Genomic DNA, 16,398 nt, shown 5'->3' with positions numbered 1-16,398 from the left:
ATAATGAATCCATCTTCAATTTCTTATGCTTTTCATAATGTTCACAAAATAGAATATTCTAGAAAAATTCTCACATAAACTACTAAACAATTTCAACTCTTAACAGGAGGTGCAAGTAGACTATGACCAAAACCAACAAAAATTTTCATTTTTTAAACTATCCTTCAAACCTCACATCTCATCATTTTTTATAGTGTTTACGAACTGGAATACTTTCGAGAAAAGTCTCACATGATTTTCTAAATAATATTTTGACCAGATCAATCTAACCGAAAGAGGGGTAAGAATAAAAATAAACATGAAGAATGGAGAGGAGAGAAAGAAAAAAGAAGAAGTAGAAGAAGCGAGAAATAGAAGAAGAAGAAGGGAAGACGAAGAAGAAAAGGTTGGAAGAACACAACCAGCGGAAAAACTTGTAAGCCTTCCGCGTCTGAAGTGGATACATAAGCGGTTTACATTATTTTTCGAGGGTGAAAAAAACCCCGCAATGTTGTTGGTAGATATAAGCAAAAGGAGCCCACAGCAAATCATATTTTTGGTTATGTTATCTTCTTCGGAATATTAAAAAAGTTTCGCCATCATAATATTTGTTGTCTCGTCGTGCTTCTGGTGGGTGGGGGGAGAATTCTAGAAGAGGATAGAGTTGGTGGGAGTAGGAAGGAAAATGAAATAGAGGAGGAGAATGTGTAAAGGAAGGAGGAGAAAGTGGTGCAAAAGAAGGAAAAGAAGAAAGAGAATGGGAGGTGGGATGATGAGAAGAAAATGAAAAGGATGGAAAAGGAGAAAAATAAGGAGGTGGAGGAGGAGGAGTAGTTGGTGAAGGAGGAGGACGTGGAGGAGAATGATGAGGAGGAGAAGGGGGAGGGGAAAAAGAAAAAGAAGAAGAAGAAGAAGAAATAGAGAAGAAGAGGGAGAAGAAGGAGAGAGAAGAAGAAGAAGAAGAAAAAGAAGGAGACTGTGGAAAACTGAAAGAAAATGAAAAGGAGGACAAAGGAGAGAGAGAAGAAGTGGTGATGAAGAAGATGATGTAGGATAAGAGAAGAAAAAAAAAAGAAGAAGGAAGAAGAGAAGAAAAAGAAGAAGAAGAAGAAAAAGAAGAAAAAGAAGAAGAAGAAAAGAAGAGAGAAGAAGAAGAAGAAGAAGAAGAAGAAGAAGAAGAAGAAGAAGAAGGAGAAGAAGTAGTAGAAGAAGAAGAAGAAGAAGAAGAAGAAGAAAAGAAGAAGAGGAAGAGGATGATGAAGAAGAAAGTGTAGTGAAGAATGAACAAAGAAAAGTGAAAAACGATGTTATGTTTTCGCCCCAACAATCACTGTGACCTGAAACCGCTTTCCTTATTTTTCCATTTAATCTTAAACTTATTGTGAAAAACTATTCACTGGTTTTTCTCTTTATTCATTTTCTTTTCATAGTCTGCAAGCTCATATGAGGAAACATATCAACGGATAAGTTTTGAAATTGAATTTTCTCTAATAGAAAACTACATTACATTTTCTAACATTTATTTTTGGACAAAATTCATCATATTGTATGTTTATCAACACACTCAGTTCATCACGAATATCTTAATAAGATTTGAACGATGGTAATTTGAAATGTAATGTCTAATATTATCCAATAATATTTTTTATATTTAAAAGTAGATTTCACCAGTTATACCCCAATTATTATTATTGAACGAAAATCCAAACTAAATGCTGTAATTCGTTTGCTGTAATTTTTTATTTATTTATTTATTTATTCGTGGACAGAATCACAAATCATACCATAAATATGATTAGGAAGGAACAACAGGCTTGGCCCAAATCTATTCCATTCTCAAATTTTGTAAATTAATAAAATGTCCAAAAAATAGGTTATGTTTCTACTGTAAAACGTTCAAGTTCAATTTTCGTCCAAAAATATATAGCCTACAAGCTGAACATTTTGAATTCATAGAAATTAAAAATAAATATAACACTTAATTATCACTTCATATTGATTAATAAGGTTATTTTATATATGCTTTCGTTAAATAATAATCAATTCATCAAAATTTGAATAATTTCAATATCTCAAAAATTCCCATCTGTAGACTGGCTGGCCGCTACGGCTTCATTTAAAATGAGCGCTGCTATCCAGAGATAGTAAGTTTGGTGTAAGGGTAAGCATTCCTGACCGGCAATTAGGAGGTACCTGGTTCGATTCCTGGGCTGACAAATAATTTTTGAATAGTAGCGCTCATCGAATTTTCATCTATCTGTTTACCAACAAAAGATTATCGAAGGGATTTATCTATAAATTGAATAGTAGCGCTCATCGAATTCCCATCTATCTGTTTACCCTGTTGTCAATATTTGCAATGACAGAAGTCTTCTGGGTGAATTACAGCATTTAATTTGGATTTTCGTTCAATGATAATAGAATTTATTCATCAGCATTTGAATTGGCATTAGCAATATTTCAGTAATTTCCACCTGTACACTTAAACACCATTCATTTGTACATTCACAGTTAATACTAGCCGTCAGGCTCGCTTCGCTCGCCATATCCGTCTAGCCAGGGGGCTCCACCCCCTGGACCCCCGGCTGGGTCGTCCAAGAATGAGATCAGCAGGCTCGCTTTGCTCGCCTGCATTTTCCATTTGAACATTTTATCATAATTATGTTAGGACAATCCAGTCGGGAGTCCAGACTAAACGTCTGGCTAAACGGATATGGTGAGCGAAGCGAGCCTGACGGCTAGTAAATAATATTCCCAGGATTGAAGTAGCAGTGCCCAATCAATTTTTCCGCGATAAATGAATTTCAATCTTTAACTTGGTGCCAACCTAACAAAGTCAATTCAACTTAATGCCAACCTGACAAAATTATAAATTTAGTTACCAGTTAACAACTTTTTCGAAGAGGTACTCTCTCTAGATTATAGTTCTTTATCAACATATGGTATGGACATTTTTCAATTATAATTAAGAGAATAAGAAGAATATACATGCTAAAAGACGAACTTTAAACTTTCAAAAACCACCCTTGGAGTTAAAATATTGCCAAAAGATTTCTTAGTGCACCTCTAAAGGCCAACTGAACATACTCACCAAATTTGAACGTTTTTGGTCCGGTAGATTTTTAGTTCTGCGAGTGAGTTAGTCTGTCAGTCAGTCAGTCAGTCAGTCAGTCAGTGAGTGCCATTTCGCTTTAATATAGGCTATGATAGAAATTTCTCGAATTCGATAGAGACGGGCAAAGTGACTTCAAATATGGTAGGAAGAAGAAGAAGAAGGGAGAGTATAAAATGAAGAAGAAGAAGAAGAAGAAGAAAAAGAAGAAGAGAAGAAGAAGAAGAAGGAGAAGAAGAAGAAGAAGGAGAAGAAGAAGAAGAAGAAGAAGAAGGGAGAGTATAAAATGAAGAAGAAGAAGAAAAAAGAAGAAGAACAAGAAGAAGAAGAAGAAGAAGGAGAGAAAGAAAAAGAAGAAGAAGAAGAAGAAGAAGAAGAAGAAGAAGAAGAAGAAGATGAAGGAGAAAGAGTGGTGGAAGAAGAAGACAAAAGAGGATAACAAAAGAAGGAGTGACTGTACTGTGAGAAGTTTTCGCTTTTATATATATATATGTGTAAGTGTATACGTTTATAGTGAGAATCACTCCAAGGTTTCAGCATACTCTATAAATAATATTTATACTTCCCATTGATCCAATGCTGACAGTTTTATCAGCAACTCACAATAAAGAAATTATTCTAATGCATCATGCATTCAAAATTGGTAACTTTGAATCAATGATCAGTAGACTACAATCCTTAATAGATTTTGATCAGCTGATTCAAGATAGATAATCCTTGTTGTTATAACTACATGAGATACAGGAGTGGAGAGATTCTGTCACTTCTGGAGCAATGTCAAAGGTCAAGGTCAAATGTCAAAGATCAAAGTTAAAAAGAAAAAAAAAATATTGAAATTTTTACCTTCGACCTTTGACCTTGATCTCTGACCTTGCGCCAGAAGTGGCAAATTCTCTCTACTTAAAGGTACTGTAATTACCTCATTTCAATCACTATGAGGAAACTACCCCACATGGATCCTCTGTGATGTGAACCAGCAAGATACTAATAGAATTATAATTTACCTTTCGTTGCAGCTCTCCACCTTTCTAATTCACAGATTTCCTTACCTGAAAAGAAACATAATTGAATTAGTACAGGTAAATTCATTTGAATAGTTTTCAATAATGATGATATAATTGAATATATTTTACAATTTTCAATTCAATTCAATTTATTCACGACACACAAAAACACAATGAGAAAAAGCAAAACAATAATTTTTATCACTCAATTATTGTAATTCCCATATTGTGAAACAATAATAATTATTGTTATCATAAATTTCAATTCGTCAGCTGAGCTTTAGTGTTTACAAGTTTGTGTTTCTTGAATGGTTCCAAATTTTCTCAAATAACTCAATATTATTCGTTACAAGTGGCAATTGAGTGGATTATGTCCAATTAATTTATTAATTCAAGCCATCTGAATTCAAAATTCATAGTTTTAATGTTCATTTTGGACTAGAATTTTATAAAAATTGTACACGTGAAACTCTAACCTCATCTTGGACTTAGTCGCCCATAAATTTGGAAGAAAAATAGCACAAGGACTATCTTATTTTTTCATCTTTCAATGTTATTACTTCAGTGTCATTTGCATTGTAAATAAATAATGGGAAAAAAATAAATATTAGTCTACAATAACAGTAACAATGATATTCAAAATTCTTTGTATTTTCAAACTGTTGCTTCCACATATTATTGTTTTTAATAAATGAATATTTACACAAAAAGGAGACAATATTGCTAAATATTGTCTAAGAAAGACAATATTGTATGAATATTTACTTGGATCGGAGGTTATTGCAATACATGATTATATTTTAGAAATATTCAATGAATATTAAGATATTACTGGAAACTTGGTTGAATTGAAGTTTAATACGGTAATTATTCCATCTTCTTCAATTGTGTTGTAGATTAGATAATATGGAATGCTTACCCTTACACCAAACTGATAAATGCATTCTCTATTTAAATGCATAGTATTTAAATAGAGAATTTAATTTCAATTTTTTTGTTAAATTCATGATGCAGTTTTATGAAATAATAGAACACATATCTGGCAGGTAACCCGTGCTCCGCAAGGGTCTATTTCAAAACTTGACAAACTGAGATATCCTGACTTCCTATCCCGTACGTGTATAAACTAGTTCTTTCCTTTATTATAGTATAAATACGTTCTTCAACTTAGTACTTCAACATTATAAAGTGACAGAACTCAAATCTTGTTTAGAAACCTTCCTCAACTTAATGCCAACCTTGACAAAATTTGACTGGTTTATTAATTAAGTTACCAATTTTAACCATCTGTTTCGAAGAGGTAGTCTCTCTAGATTATAGTTCTATATTAACAAATGGTTATGGTTTGTATTCGACATGTACCATGAATGAAATTTGAACATAAATTCTGAAAACTCTAGAAGGAAAGTTGAAATTTGGGCTTCGAGGTGCACGAGATTGATATTTTTAGAATCTATGTGCAAAGTTTGGAGATCTAAATCATTCCCGTTTTCCGGTATGCAATCCACAAGTCGACATGTTTTGATGCGAACAAACGAACAAACTCAACCCTACTTCCTCTTATTATAAAGATGTACATTATTAAGATTGGATAAAAAACACTAAGAAATAGTCAAAAACCACAGATTTATTGATACTTAGAAAGACCGGTTTCGGTTATTACACCATTGTCAATCTCTGATAAACTAAAACTAAATACAAGAGCAGCAGAATCCATACTAGTAGGTGAGTACTGCCATTGGTCAAGGGCATGAACGCCTGCCATTGGCCCAGCTAGACAGTCTCCACCCCACTCAACGGTGAGACAAAATGGCGGCTTAAGCAACAGAATCGCCATGATAACAAAATTTACTTTCAGTACAAAATAAGAACCAAGAAAACAAGAGTGAAATATAATAAAACAAATATGTAAATGGGAAAACTATTGACTAATGTATGCTTACAATTTTATGGTAGAACTAAATTCGTAATACTAATAATTCATTTCAACCAATACAACACTACGAATTTAGTTTTATCTAAACCGGTCTTTCCAAGTATCAATAAATCTGTGGTTTTTGACAATTGCTTAGTCTTTTTCATTCAATATGAATAATTACCACAATATCAACTTCTCAACTACACAAAAAGGGGGAAAAATTATTTTAAGAATGTAGAAAAAATATCATAATATTACCGACTGAAAAAGTTTATTGGATTGATACAATCAATCATTTCACCTTCAAATTGGTGATTGTAAGGTGAAAATACTTCAAGAATTCACTTCAACCGACGTTATTGATCACATTTCTCTCGAAAGAAGTAAAATAAAGGGGATGAATTCAGATTGATGAGTTCATCTACATGAAGCTCGTCTAGATTGAGTGTAAAATTATTCTGTAGCCAAAAACTTTCTCTTGTGACACTTTCCCGAATTTCTGTAGAATGAGGGAGGTATGACGAAGAAAGAGATGTAAAGGAGGGTTGACTACATTGTCATAAAAATGATATATCACCTCATCCTGGATGAAAATGTTGTGAATAATTAATTTTCCACTGATTAATCTGGTATCACATTTTTTGTATACTGGTATTCCTGCAAGCATATTTTGTGTGGAGTTATCACCTCAATTTCGATATTGGAAATCGATTGTTTTTCCATGATCAATTTTGTATCAATCTTTCCAATGATATGCTTACCATAGACCCACAGCTATGTTTAGTATAGGATAATGTTTATGGTTTATGATTTAGTTTAGGATTATTAATAGGTGGCAATATTGCAAAATCAATACTGTATCATATTATATTCCAATAATTTATTGATTTAATCGAAAAGTGTTAAGAGTTTCTTCGTATCACAGTTAATCTATCCCAGCTGCTAGGATTCATTGAACAAAGCAAGTATGATCGACATTCTACAAGATAGTATACACAAAGTATTGGAACAGTTTTTTGGTAATGCCTATCGTACTTTTCTGGTACAGTGAGGTCCACGTTTTAATGGAAGTATTTGAACAACATTGGTGATGCAATCCTTGTCTATCATCCGACAAAGCAGATAACGCTATCCTTTTCTAGCTCTGTAACTTAGCCATCTAGATCTATTTTTATGTAAAAAATATAATTGATAAACAAAATATTTCATCTCGATAATGTAAATTGATTATTTGATGTTCAATAAATATAGTTCCTTGACCAATAAAATATAATTATTGATCCTTCTCAACTGAGATAATCAGTTAATTTCATCGGATATACTGGTATTAGCAAGGCGGAGAATCGGCAACACTGTTCTATCTCTCTCCACTTCTACTATAACTTGGACCTCAATATCGCTCCTAGGATCCATGGAAAATGTCATGAATGATTGAGATATTGTTGGATAGTATAGGATACAAAACCTTCTATTTGGAATAGTTTTTGAATCTGTCAAACAATAAAAAATTGTAAGAATGGCATTGTCGGTTCATAAGATATGTGTCCCAAAGCCAAATATATAATTATTATAATATAGGAGGTCGGACTTCCCTTAAGCGTTTGGTCGCCTATTTTGCTATAGTCTATAGTTGAGTACTTTTCTGTTAGAGAGTTGTTTCTGTTGGTTGTAATTTGTTTTAGTTATAGTTGTTAGTTTCTTCTAACTGTTTTGTTTTAGTGTTAAGAAGTTTTGTATGAGTTGTATTGTATAATTATTATTGAACGAAAATCCAAAATAAATGTTGTAAATCACCCCAAAGACCTCTCTGCTACTGCAGACATTGACAACAGGGCTAACAGCTAGATGGAAATTCCAATGAAAACTACTATCCAAATTTTTTTTTTGGATAGTAGTTCTCATCGAATTTCCATCTAGCTGTTAGCCCTGTTGTCAATGTCTGCAGTAGCAGAGGTCTTTGGGGTGATTAACAGCATTTATTTAGGATTCTCGTTCAATAATAATTATATATTAATTAGCATTTGAATAAATGCATTCTCTATTTAATTCCATCTGTATCTAGTTGTATTGTAGTTTATTTTCGGTTGTTTGGTTTTGTAGTGTTATAGTTGTTTTGGATTCTTCTTGGGGATACTGAAATATTAAAACACTTGAAAATGGCTCTTGAAGAGTTGATACTAGTGATCAAATAGAGATCTTGATAGCTTTCATTGTATTACAATATTATAGATTTAGATAAACGAATACATTGTCCAATTATTTTCAACATTCTACCGTCTCCAATAACCTTAGACTTTATAAAATTGGCAAGTAATGCATTCAAAAGAAAAGACTACGCCTCCGCGAATCTACAAGAACGGATTGCTGTTGAGTCGTCTGAATACTGCAATAAGCCTCTGTGAAGCAATATGTGCCCCATCACACACACACACACACACACACACCACACACACACACACACACACACACACACACACACACACACACACATACACAAATGCTACATACACATACGTGAAGTGACTGACTCACACACGCGCGGCACATATTTCAGACTTACATTTCCTCTGAATGATTTAGTTTATGACTGTCTATTTCCGGCTTTTCTCAGCTCTCTCACACTCACTCTCTCTCACACTCTCTCCCACTCTCTTACTCTCTCTCAACTCGCTCTCTTTCAACTCCGTACCTTCCCAGCAATTGCTACTTGTATAGATATATGTATATCATATATGTATAGCTAGCCTAGTATGGAGATGTGCATATAAATTCCTCTCCAATATGCATGCTGACGCTAGATATGACACGGCTTTCTGATTTGTACCGTAATATGAAATTTACAACCTGTTATACGCGTTGCAGTATTGAAACGCTCGAGTATTCGAATGCTTGTTTCCTTGAGATACAGACTATGGTTTCTATGATAACAGAGAGTGAACTGTATTTGTTCTCAAGGTAATATGTTTCATTTCATTGATTATTATTCATTTTATCAAATATATATCTTATCGGTAATAATATGAATCGAAATTATTGGAGAGAAAAAATATGGACACCTTTGAACTACTTCTCAACTATTCGTTGTTTTTAATAACAAAAAATTAATATATCATGAAATTTTCAGAAAATCAAGTGATTTAGATTAATTTGCTATGGGCTTCGATTAAAAATTGAGATTAGTACAAGAGAGAAAATGTTTTGAATTTAGCCTGATGTTTCTTTCAGTATTTCAGTAAAATGATTAATATTGTTTATGAGGTTATATACGATATCATAGACTTATGGATATCCAAGATATATAATGCATAAAGTTGCTTCACTATCGTTCAAATCGCATTTTACTTTCCTTGCCCTATAACCATAGGTAAGGAAAGTATTGCTTTCCGAAAAAAAATAAGGTACCCCAATTTCTAAATTTCTATACGTTTCAAGGTTCCCTGAGTCCAAAAAAGTGGTTTTTGGGTATTGGTCTGTATGTGTGTGTGTGTGTGTGTGTGTGTGTGTGTGTGTGTGTGGTGTGTGTGTGTGTGTGTGGTGTGTGTGTGGTGTGTGTGTGTGTGTGTGTGTATGAGTGTATGTGCGTCTGTGTACACGATATCTTATCTCCCAATGAACGGAATGACTTGAAATCTGGAACGTAAGGTCCTTACAATAATATAAGGATCCGACACGAACAATTTCGATCAAATGCGATACACGATGGCGGCAAAAATGTTGTCAAAAACAGGTTCTTTCGCGATTTTCTCGAAAACGGCTCCAACGATTTTGATTAAAGTTATAGCTGGAATAGTCATCGATAAGCTCTATCAACTGCCACAAGTCCCATAACTGTGAAAATTTCAGGAGCTCCGCCCTATCTATGCAAAGTTTGATTTTAGATTCTCAATTATCAGGCTTCAGATACAATTCAAACAAAAAATTTCGAGTGGGAAAGATTGAACATGAGAATCTCTACAATTAATGTTCAGTAACATTTTCTCCTAAAATAAAAAATAAGTTCGAAATTCGAGAAAATGTGACTATCTAATTGCAAACTGTTGGCAACTGTTGATTCTATTAAATGATTCACTATGAAGAGATTGTTGACCTCCTGGGTCTCCAGCGTTATTACCCTGTCATCAGCTGGATCAAATCTTTGAATAGTAGACTTTTGATGCGCGGGAACACTAGCGTCAGGTGATCAATTTTCATAACGGCAAGGAAAGTTGTGTGAGTGCGCCACACCAGATTTTTTTATCGCGGATGATGCCATATGAGCATCACTACTTGTGCGTAGGCAATGGGAAGTGTTGATAATTGAAAACTCTTTGGGGATAGAAAGTTTCAGTTGTACGTTGTATGATTATTGAATTTCTTGATTACCTAGATTCATTACGAACTGCAATGATTAAATTTTCAGAGTATAATAGCAACTTGCAGACTATATAAATATTTGGAAGAGCGTAGCTAGCTCCTCCTTGTTACTTTATTCATTTATACAATAGGCTAGTTACACACACATCGTTTTTTGGTCGTACGATATTTTGCCGTCCTTATAAATTCTATTAGATTGAACAGATGATTTCAAACATATGGTGTTTGCCAAGTTCCGTTTAATCTGATAGAATTCATAGTGACGGCAAAATATCGTACGACCAAAAATCGATGTGTGTGTAACTAGCCTAAGTGCATTATCAAAATGAGACGTTGTTCATTTGTAGGTCTGTTCATGATAACTTTCGAATGCTTTCATAAAACAGCACTAAACTTTAACACATAATTCTGAACCATGATACTGATAGAGCTCGCTGGACTACCAAATTGACCCAAATCTTCCTTCTTTTCAAGGATATAACAGGGTAACATTGGGAGTGTATAAGGTAAAATTTTTATCAGTTAAGGGCCATATGCTAACACTACGTTCAAAGCTGAACCACGTTTACTTGTAGATATGGTTGTATTTATCATAATGAGTTTCATATGAGGTTTAAACGAGCTGCTGACATTTCTCCGTATCTGCATACGGGCCTAATTCATCGAAAATCAACTTAATCAGGTGGAAATTGATTAACAGATAATGTAGTAACAAATCATGAATCAGCTGTAAGTTGAAATTTATTGATTGCATGCAATAATGTATGCAACTAATTATTGCATCAATGCAACTTAAACTACTGCTCATGACTTTCCACTGCTTTCAATAGAGAAGCTGACAGAATTCTTGTCTATCCACTGCCTTGAATAGAATAGCCAACAGAGCTTCAAAATCAGCGACATTTTCAGCGAGTTCTCCAGCCCAGGGGGCTCACAAGTGACGTTCTCTTGACTCCAGACTCTTTCCAACAATATCATTCCACCTTCCTCAATATCATTTCACTTTCTTCAAGGACTCTGTCCTTATATCCGGCAATTATCAACAAATCACGTTCTTGTAATCCCCAATTTGTAATCCGTGTCATAGACGCATACTGCTGCCTTAATCACGTGATAACATGATTGAGCTATCAACCGACATTTTTTCTATGGCTTAATTCACTATCTGAAAGGCAAGGTCTTCCGTTCTGTTCAGACACCCACCTCAACAGAGATCTTCTTGTAAAATTATGATATTCACCCTCATGCCTGCTTAATCGTGTTCAAACAACCACTGCCTTCACAATATATCATCTTCTTTTCCACGTTGATCTCCTAACAATACTTTTAGACATCTTGTCGTTGACTCTCTCAGAATATCGTTTTTGTGTTACTTTATATCATTTTTTTATTCTTCTCCTTCTTCTTTGTCTTCTTCTATTTTCTTTCCTTCTATCTTCTTCTTATCATGCTTCCTCACAATGCTTCAATTTTTTGTCCTTTTTCTACCTCTATGATTATATGATAGCCAACCTCCGCCGTGGAGACGGTACATGAAGAAGAAGATGATAATACGAGATTCTCTTTCTAGGTACCTTTTCCTCCTCTTAAACATTTCCAATTTAGTTACCTTCTCTTATTTTGTGACTTTTTTTCATTTCTGATTTTCTGTCTCGTAAGGCTCCTTTTTATCCACTCAAATCGATTTCAAATTTTAACTAATTTGATCCCCCTTCCTGAATTACCTACTCATTATCATTTTTACTTTCCTTGCCCTATTACCTTAAGTAAGGAAAGTATTGCTTTCCAAAAAAATTAAGGTACCCCAATTTCAAGTTTCCTATACGTTTCAAGGTCCCCTGAGCCCAAAAACATGATTTTTGGGTATTGGTCTGTGTGTGTGTATGTGTGTGTGTGTGTGTGTGTGTGTGTGTATGTGTGTATGTCTGTGAACACGATAACTCCATTCCTAATTAACCGATTGACTTGAAATTTTAAACTTAAGGTCCTTATACCATGGGGACCCGATAATATAAAATTCAATAAAATTCAATTCAAGATGGCGGAAAAAATGACGGATAATTACTAAAAAACCATGTTTTTCACGTTTTTCTCGAAAATGGCTTTAACGATTTTCTCCAAATTTATACCATGGATAGCTATTTATAAGCCCTATCAAATGACATGAGTCGCATTTCTGGGAAAATTTCAGGAGCTCCGTAATATTATTGAGAAAAATGACGGATAATCACTAAAATACCATGTTTTTCACGGTTTTCTCGAAAACGGCTCCAACGATTTCCTTCAAATTTATACCATGGATAGCTATTTATAAGCCCTATCAACTGACATGAGTCACATTTCTGGAAAAATTCCAGGAGCTCCGTAATATTATTGAGAAAAATGGCGGATAATCACTAAAAAACCATGTTTTTCACGGTTTTCTCGAAAACGGCTCTAACGATTTTCTTCAAATTCATACCATGGATAGCTATTCATAAGCCCTATCAACTGACATAAGCCTCATTTCTAGGAAAATTGCAGGAGCTGCGTAATATTCTCGAGAAAAATGGCGAATAATTACTGAAAAACCATGTTTTTCACGATTTTCTCAAAAATTACTCGACTGATTTATTTAAAATTCATACTCTGTATAGTTATTTATCAGCTCCATCAACTGGCATGAGTCTCCTCTCTGGAAAACTTATGGGGGGTTCACCCCATCCTTCAGAAATGGACTTTGTAACCTCCTTCTCGTGCATGTGGTAGGTAGGTAGAGCAGTCTATAAAAATAACACATAGTCGAGATATTTCATCTGTAGAACAGCTGTTTTGACGATTTTCAAAAAGTCATCGGATATCACAATTTACACAAAGGAAAAAGTACTCTGAAAACAATATTATATACACACATATACAGTAGTCTGATCGTAGTTTCAAATAATTATGTTGTCGCCAATCGTCATTATGTTATTTCTCTAAATTATTGTCGTTTAAGAATGAGGCTCCCAGTTTAATGAGCAAGGAAAGTTGTGTGAGTGTACCACACCAGATTTATTCTACTTGCTCTCATTTTTTCATTGACTCCTGATTCTCTACCTCCACCTTTTTTCATTCCTTACGTACTCCTCACTCTTGTCTCTCTTTTCCTCAGCTCTTATCCCTCATTTTTGAAGACTTAATACTCATTCTTCTCTCCTATCTTCATTTTCGTCTTCACATATTTTCCTCCTTGCTCCTCCATCACCTTATTCTCCTCTTCTCCATTCGCCTCCCCTTCATATTCATCCACCAGATCCTCCTTCGCTCCTCCTCTTCCTCATCCTCCGCCTACTCTCCTCATCCATCTCCTTGTTCTCCTCATCCTTTTACCTCTCCTTTTTCTCCTTCTCATCCTTCTTCTTCTTTTCCTCCTTCTCCTCCTTCTCCTCCTTCTCCTCCTTCTCCTCCTCCACCTCCTTCTCCTCCCCCTCCTCCTTCTCCTCCTTCTCCTCCTACTCCTCCTTCTCCTCCTTCTCCTCCTTCTCCTCCTTCTCCTCCCTCTCCTCCTTCTCATCCTTCTCCTCCTTCTCCTCCTTCTCCTCCTTCTCCTCCTTCCCCTCCTTCTCCTCCTTCTCCTCCTTCTCCTCCTTCTCCTCCTTCTCTTCTTTCTCCTCTGTCTCCTCCTTCTCCTCCTTCTCCTACTTCTCCTCCTTCTCCTCCTTCTCCTCCTTCTCCTCTTCCTTCTTATTTTTTCTCTTTCTCTCTTCATTTACTTCTCTTTCTTCTACTCGTTACTCTCTTACTTCTTTTACTCCACCACTTTTCTTTATCCTTCTTCTTTCCATCACTATCGTCACCGCCTCCCTCACTCTTTCTCCTTTTCGTCATATTCTTGTTCATCTCATTATTCTTCTTCGTCTTCCTCCTCCATCTCCTTCTTCATCCTCCTCTATTCCATCCCCCACACATTCCATTCACCTTTTGTGCCACCTAGAAAAAGACGTTGCATGCCTCCATTACTGACGCATCACGTGATATCGATGAAAGTCACCTACATAGAAAACTGGTCCTGAATGGCGATGCATGATTTATGGCGATAATCTTTCCACAAAAGGAGGAAAAAAGGAGAAGAAGCGGCTTTCTCATGAATATTGATTGATGAACGCTAACCTGTGAAATAGAATGGTTTCGAAAACTTTATTGTCGGATCAAGAAAGAAAGATGAGGTTAAACCTCTGGAAAGAATTGAGAAGAAGAAGAAGAAGAAGAAGAAGAAGAAGATGAGGAGGAGGAGGAGGAGGAGGAGGAGGAGGAGGACGAGGAAGCAGGGTGAGGAGAAGGAAACAGAGGAGAAGAAGCATGAGCAGAAGAAAAGGCGGAGGCTTAGTAGGATAAATAGAGGAATAAGAAGTAAAAAAAGTAGAAGGAAAAAGGGGGAAGGAGAGAATGAAGAAGAAGAAGGAGAAGAAGAAGAAGAAGAAGGAGAAGAAGAAGAAGAAGGAGAAGAAGAAGAAGAAGAAGAAGAAGAAGAAGAAGAAGAAGAAGAAGAAGGAGAAGAAGAAGTAGAAGAAGAAGACGAAGAAGAAGAAGAGGATGAGGAGGATCTGAAGGGGGATCGAGGTCAGTGAGGTGTTCTATTCGAGGGAACATTGTTTTGAAATGAGGGAAATTTAACGTAACCTTGAGGAGCTACTCCTTCTCCTTCTCCTTTTTTTCCTTCTTCTTCTCCCACACCTTCTTCTTCTTCTTCTTCTTCTTCTTCTTCTTCTTCTTCTCCATTCTCTCCTTCCCCCTTTTCTCTCCTACTTTTTTTACTTCTTATTCCTCTATTTATCCTACTGAGCCTCCGCCTTTTCTTCTGCTTCTTCTCCTCTCTTTTCTTCTCCTCACCCTCCTTCCTCGTCCTCCTCCTCCACCTCCTCTTCTTCTTCTTCTTCTTCTTCTTCTTCTTCTTCTCCTTTTTCTTTTTCCATTTTCCAGGAGTGTGTGGTTAACTCCTCGTGAGTAAACCTCTAGGATATGCTATGGAGGGTTGAGAGGTAATCTAGAGTTATTGAATTTTTTTGAAAATCAGGAATAATAATATTTCCACTTCCTAAGTTATTGATGATTGTACTCAAATTTAATTGAGTAAATTAATGTATTCACATTTGAGAATGTAACTATTCAATAATTACCGATCACAGTGTTTCCTGTTTGAACCGCCAATTAATGACTTTTATCTATGATCATTCAGAAATATTATAATTTCAATTTTTTCTCAATTACATCTCAATTTGCTTGTATGAAGAGTTTCCCTTGGAAGATGAGGCATTCCAAGGATTCATCTGTCTTAAAATGAATAATTCAAAAGTCTTTTGATGTTCAATAGGATATATATATATATATATATATATATATATATATATATATATATATATATATATATTAATATAATATAAATTATCAATGGAAAATTGGAATAGCCTAGTCTACAATTTATTTTATTGATAGTGGAACCCATTCCTTCAGCGATGTAAAATTACACTGGTTGAACCTTAGACCAGTTATATAATAGACATGGCCTATTGTATATTCATACTGAAAGTCGATGAAGCCGACATCTACTGCCATATCTCCAAATCGTGACGTCAGCATCAGATAGAAAACTTTTCTGTAGAGTTTGTTTACATTGTTTTCCATAGCAGATTGTGTCTATTTCAGCGGGAGCGCAGCTGGAGTTTACTATTTTAATGGATAATAATTTACATCCTTCTGAAATAAACACAATCTTAAAGTTTTCTATCCGATGATTTGGAGATATGGCAGTAGATGTTGGCTTCAGAGGCTATACTTTCCAGCGTGTCTATTCTATAACTGGTCTAAGGGTTGAACACAATAATTGTGCTCACATTCATTATGAAATATTTTCTGTCATAGTCATTCAATTCCAGCTGTTTCACATTCATGAAATCAAGTATGTAAACAGCTGATTGTAGAACAAATAAACATACGATTCTCATTACAGCATACTATACTGTAATAAAATCATATGTTCTCTTTACAGTCGAGTATGTTCCCTGGTTCCAAAT

This window comes from Nilaparvata lugens, chromosome 4, assembly GCF_014356525.2.
Source record: "Nilaparvata lugens isolate BPH chromosome 4, ASM1435652v1, whole genome shotgun sequence".
NCBI lineage: Eukaryota > Metazoa > Arthropoda > Insecta > Hemiptera > Delphacidae > Nilaparvata > Nilaparvata lugens.
This window is presented reverse-complemented; position numbering follows the sequence as displayed.